Here is a 6,452-nt window from a genome sequence, read left to right as displayed (position 1 = left end):
AGGCCTACTATGATGCATGAATAATCATATCCTGACTTGACACAAGCCCAGACCCTTCGGTCGAATGCATGAATGACACATGGGTTTTAGCATGAGAATGAGACAATGATGAGTATACAGAATTGAGATGCACATGGTTGTTAGCATGATTATAATACCCTTCCTGGGTCAAATGCATGAAATGCGCATGAGCATGAACAGTGACTTTAAATGAAGTGCAAACGCACGGCATGAATATGACATTGCACTTAGGTAATTAATGAAACATGACCTGTGATCTAGGTTTGTGAAAAAATGCTAAGAGGCAACAGAGCATGATAAAACAGAAGCAGAAAATCATAGAGGGGACAATCAAAGTGGACACAAAATAAACGAATGATGGGGAGCACTATGGTGATGGCTGATTTGAACATCTGAGGTTTTTTAGTTGGGATTTGAATACAGTAATTGAACACCACCACCAGTTATATGCAGATCTTACCAGAAGTAAGCTTGAGAGATCTTTGATAGCCGACACTGAGCTTTCGAATAGGGAGGTAAGGCAGCTGCACCTACCCAGAAGGACTGCCCCGATGTTTGGGGACAATTCAATTTTCATAATTGCTTGCTTAAGCAATTATGGACAGTTTCTTGATATCTGAAATGAGAATGATGGAGGGAGAGCTAGTGGTAGAAACCAAACAAGGTATGATTATGAATGTGTAAGGCAAATGGTGGAAATCTGTGCGTGCCGCTATGGCGGTTGATCTCGTGCCGGAAAGAGTCGCTAGTGAGAGGGCCCGGGACCTGCGATTCGCTCACCCTGCAGATAATCCCCCCTAAACAAAGGATGTGCCGTGCACATCCTAAAGAGTCGGGGGAATGCACGATCGTTGTAAGGACGGCGGACGCCGCGTCCAGAAGACGGGAGATGATGGCGTGCCAATGATCCGCATGGCGATATACAGTTGCCCGGTGAGGGAGAGCAACTGCCGTTAGTGATTTGCTGTAATACAGCTTGATGTTATTGTGGATGCACGGCAGTTTTCGGTTAGGAGAACGTTTCATTACTATGAAGTTCGGTGTGATACCTAGGACTCCGGGTGTGTGACTGAGCGTATAGTTCCTCTTTGATTTAGGAAAGCCGTGCTCCTAAAGGAGTCTCTTCTTCTTTCTTCTTTCTCTCTTCTTTCCAGTTGAGCGGTGTTACAATGTTATGTAATGTTGTATTTGAACCTAGATGGCGTAAAGGGCAACGCATGAGGGGATCTCCCTGAGCAGTGGGTGATTTGGACTGAGGAGAGCAACTATTAGGATTACTAACCCATGTAGCCGGTGCACACGTTTTTTTTTTTTACACCCATCTGAGGCTGAAGGAGTTCCACTGGGATGGATGAGTGGGAACTTAAGAGCGTCTTTAATATCTGCTTTGGAGAGCCAGCCTTGGCCTTCACTCTTATTATTTGATTGCATATCATCTGTGCGTAGAAAGAGGAAGCATTGTACCGTTGTCATGTCAGCTCCCAACCGTAGTCGAGGAAAAGGAGGGTACCTCTGCGAACAGAGCAAGACATCTCGGTTCATACACGATGAATAAGGCAGGCAGGTGAGCTCTTCTGCTTAGAATGTAAGGTTATACTGCAGAAGAATTAACTAAATGTTGATTTACCAGTTAATATTCCCTCAGTGATACAGAACTTATGCGCAAGTGGTTAATACAGTGCCTTAGACTTGAATATATATATATATATATTTAATGCATGTGATTGTAATTTGATATGCAGCAATACTTTATTTTCAAAAGGGGGATGTAACATCTTGGTGTGAATAGAAGATATTTGACGTAATGTTGATGTTGCGGGTTCACATGGTTCACACAAGTGAAATAAACATGGACACGCTGATGAGCAGTAATCCGCTTCATCTGTTGATGTAGACCAGTGTTTCTCAAACTTTTTCATACCAAGACCACTTAACCAATACAAAAAGAAAAACACTCGCGGTCCACCTAACTCCACAAATATCCAAATCACATCGTTTTTCTAGTACAGATTACAAATCGCCTGAAAATGGTACAACAATTGGTAACATGTGTGACTAAGGTGTTGCACTGGGCTATATTATGGAATCGAAAGTGAAACTTAAGCTCGCTCCATTGCGGAGATATTCCCACGAGAGTGCGGAAAACTTAAATGTATTATTTATTTAAAAAGTGACATTTAACCAATATACTCACAGACCACTAGGGGGCACTCACGGACCACCAGTGGTCCGCGGACCACACTTTGAGAAGCACTGATGTAGACAGTTAAAGGTGGGGTAGGTAAGTTTGAGAAACCGGCTTGAGATACACTTTTTGTTATGTTCCATGGAATGCTCTTAACATCCCGATAGCAATGAATATCTTAAGTGCTTTGACAAAAAATCCATTACAAAATGTCATCTGTGGAAGCCGTAGTACTGTAAAAAGCACGACCAATCATTTTAGCCGGCCCGGCTAAAATAACTGGATGGCCTACCTGCCTGTCAGATTTCCATCTGTGCAAAAACTTATCTCGTGCCTTCATTGGTCATGTGCGCGTTCGTGTGTGTTGGAGGAGGGGCTCTGTAAGGAAGTGGTAGATTTTTTACGGCTGTGTATTTTCAAATTCTAGCGTACTCGAGCCGGTTTCTCCAAAATTACCTACCCCACCTTTAACTGTCCATGGAGCAGAATATTACTGCCTCTTTGATAGCATTGATAGCATGATATATAATATATATATATATTATTATTTTTTTATATAACGTATGTGGGAGAAGTGAGGAACTATCTTTACTTTACCTTACCTAGGACTTACCTTTACCCTGAACCTTGGAACTAAAGATAACAATGGCATACGTCGGACATTCTCGTGAACTTGTTGCAAAAGGCAGAAGGGGGCGAGAGCCCGGAGCTGTGCAGTGAAACTGCTAGCCGCTTACGACTGCAATTTGTTGTCCAGTGCGAACTACTGAGCCGGGAGGAGATGTAGCTGCTATCGGATGTAGGCCTAAGCCCTACCTATGGGAGGGGCTGTGATGGTTGAAACCAGAGTAGAGAAGGGGTGAAGCTTCGCATGCGATGGTTTGCTCGGCCCTGATGCCGGTGATGCCCTCTCGAGAGACTGAAGGCGTGCGCCGTCAATTGTTTGCATGAAGTAAACCAGAGATGCAGGGTGTTGATCGAGCTATTACCCGGGGGCGGTTGCTATGGTGAGCGTTGGAACGAGCCGGGGAGGTGTTCCATTAAGCTGGAGGAGCTTCCGTGGGGCCCGACTTCCTTGTCCTTTAGCCGCCCGCGTCCGGGTTTGCGGGTAGCCGGCTGGAACCGCTGACTCGAGCTGGGGAACGCCGCCTGTTGCTTGATCTGCGAGCCTGCAGAGCTGGTGATGAGATCGGCCTGGAGCTGGAGTAATTCATTGCTGCTGCAGTTTAGAAAGGAGGAGATCTGCCTCTGCTGCTGGTGAGCTGCTGCGGGATACCGAGCGGCAGCTTGAGGAAGTTGCGTAGGGACTCAGGCCTGAGGACCTGACATGGACTCTTCACACCATCACCAAGAAAGCTCGACAGCGGCTCTTCTTCCTCCGCAGGCTGAGGAGGTTCAAAATGGATTCCAGGATACTCTGCAACTTCTACAGGTGCACCATAGAGAGTATCCTGACTGGCTGCATCACGGCCTGGTACGGCAGCTGCACCGACCTCAATCGTAAGGCTTTACAGAGGGTGGTGAAAACTGCAGAGAACATCACCAGGACGGAGCTGCCATCCATGGAGGACTTTTACTCCCAGCGGCTCAGGAAGAAATCGCTACGGATTATCAAAGACCCCCATCACCCCAGCCACAAACTGTTCTTTCTGTTGCCGTCTGGCAGACGTTACCTCAGCATCCTGGCAAAAACAAAACGATTCTAAAACAATGTCATAACATTCATCAGTAATATATATCTACTATCTAATATATATCATTCCAATAACTTGTATATAGACTCGTACTGCACTATTCCACGTTTTAACTATTAAACAATTGAACTGCTAAAACAATTTCATAACATTCATCTGCTATAGGTAATATATATCTACTATCTAATATAGATCATTCCAATAACTTGTATTGGACTCGTACTGCACTATTCCACTTTTTTTTTCCTCTCACTTTATTTTAGAACTATTTTTCTTTTTGTATTACTTTTACTATCTGTATTATTATGTTGCAATGTTGGAGAAGCCTGTGACCTAAGATTTTCAACGACATAATTACTCTGTAGCTATGTTAGTTTGACAATAAAGAACCTTGAAGGCAGTGTGTCGGGCCCGGATCAAGATCCTGCTGGAAGCTGGTCTGAGTAACCTACTATGAATCGGACGTCTTGAGAATCATAAATACCATGAAGTACGAGGTTAGTTTGACGATGGCTGTCTGTGTGTTGCGCCGATTCACCTGGAATGAGAGTTGTCAGAGGGGAGAGCACATTTAAAAGGTTTGACAGAGCGCTATGATAGGCTCTTTGAAATAGAGCGAAGTGATTGGTTAAACTGAAGAGTGACGCCCCCTGTCACTTATTGAGAGGAGAGAGAGTAATAACATGGGAACTCCACCACGACTCCTTAACACCGCATTGCGTGGTGGACTCACGAACTTTGTTACATTTACGTGTCTGCACCACGCAAATAACCCCAATGTAAAGTGAATGAGTCTCCTTTGTCGTGGTGCACACACGCATTTCTACCACATCCTGCAGTGAGCTTTTATTCTATAAAACGTTTTTAAAATCTACTTTATAGCTTGTAGTAACTCACGGGAGGCTTCTTTTATTTTATTTGTATTCATAATAATTTTTATTTTTCGTCAGAATGTATTATGGTGCATTAGTTACGAATTTTTGTTCTCAAAAAACAGTGCATTGTGTGTAATACAACTGTGATTTTTATTACATTAGTTTGTTTTTAAGGAAGGCCAGAGCTTCAGCTGTGCCAAATAGATTGTTCCCTTTAGTTAACGTTTTTTAAAAGAACATTATATTCCGATTTGATCATGTCCCCTTTATTGTATTACGGAGAGCAATGTGAGCGTCCATTCCCATTGGATAGCGGAGGATTTTACACCCGGAAGTAAGTATTCTCTTTACTGTCGATTGATTTTACAGTGATATCTGCATTACTGATCAACTTAAAAACACCAGATTATCCTTGTTGATTACACAACATTGATTGGTTTAAATTGTGTACAATGCTTTTGTAATTTTCCCCTTCGATTCGGAGAAACAAACATTTGTTCAGTTTAGGATGGCCGAAGACACTACACTACCCAGAATCCTTAGCTATCGTTTGGGACTACACCATGTGCTTTGCTTGACAAACCCCATGGTTTGTCCTCAAGCTCTGTGATTGGATGTTGGATGTTGAAGTTTACGCTGATGCCCCTTTCACACCAGCGCCTTTTCAGCTCGGCTCGGAGCTAGAGCCTGAAAAGCGCCGGGTTCTCCTGTTCACACCGCAGCGGCGGCGGCTTTTAGCTCCGGATTCCGGTTCATTTCCAGCTCCAAAAAATTGTCGGTCCAGAGGCAAGAGCTTTGGAGCTAAGAGGCGACGTCGCTTACGTCTCTTACGTCGAGGCGGGGGCAGGGGCATGGGCGGGATCAACGTCTTGAACAACAACAAAACGTCCGCGTTTTATCCAGTTTTACACAGAACGATGGAAAACCTCAAACTTAACAAGCAGCAGTGGTCCCCTGAAGAGACCAGCTACCTCGTTACTACCAGTTATTCTGCAACAATTGCAGCAAGAGATGGCAACCGCTGGTTATGACCGTAGCATTTTACAGATTAGCAACAAATTGAAAAAAATAAAGAAAGATTATCGGGACCAAAAGAAAGAGCTCGGACGGAGTGGCAGCGGTCGTCCGAAATCAAGTCCACATTTTGACTTGCTAGACTCGGTCCTCGGAGACAGACCGACGAGTGGTTTGGGATCCACAGTGAATTCGCTTTCTCTCTCGTCAATTGGGTTGGAGGACGAGTCATTTAATGCTGGTGAGTTACTGATTTGTGTTATTTGTGCCTTTTTGTTTTACAACATAACTAAACCATGTAGCTATCGACAGACCTGGCAATAATAGCTAAAGTTTACCTACTACAGCTACCGGATGCGCTAGCATGCTAATGCTAACAATAATAAACAAAGGTATCCCCATGGCATAGAAAGCGAACGCCTCCGATGTATGTTATTTCTTCTCACTAACGATGTATGATTTGTTGAAGGGCTACTTTTGTTCATTGTGTTTATATTGTGTTTACAGGCATATCTCGTTTGGAGTGTACCGTGTCGGAACCACCAATACCGTCGGCGTGTAGCTCGCCCGTGCACATGCTTGGGTCTCCTCTTGCAACAACAAGCAGCTCTTCCCAGGAATCTCTGTTGACCCTAACCCAGCCAGTGGGCCGAAACAAACAGG

Source organism: Pseudochaenichthys georgianus, chromosome 18, assembly GCF_902827115.2.
Source record: "Pseudochaenichthys georgianus chromosome 18, fPseGeo1.2, whole genome shotgun sequence".
Classification (NCBI taxonomy): Eukaryota; Metazoa; Chordata; class Actinopteri; order Perciformes; family Channichthyidae; genus Pseudochaenichthys; species Pseudochaenichthys georgianus.
The sequence above is the reverse complement of the archived record's forward strand: the minus strand, read 5'-3'. Positions refer to the sequence as shown.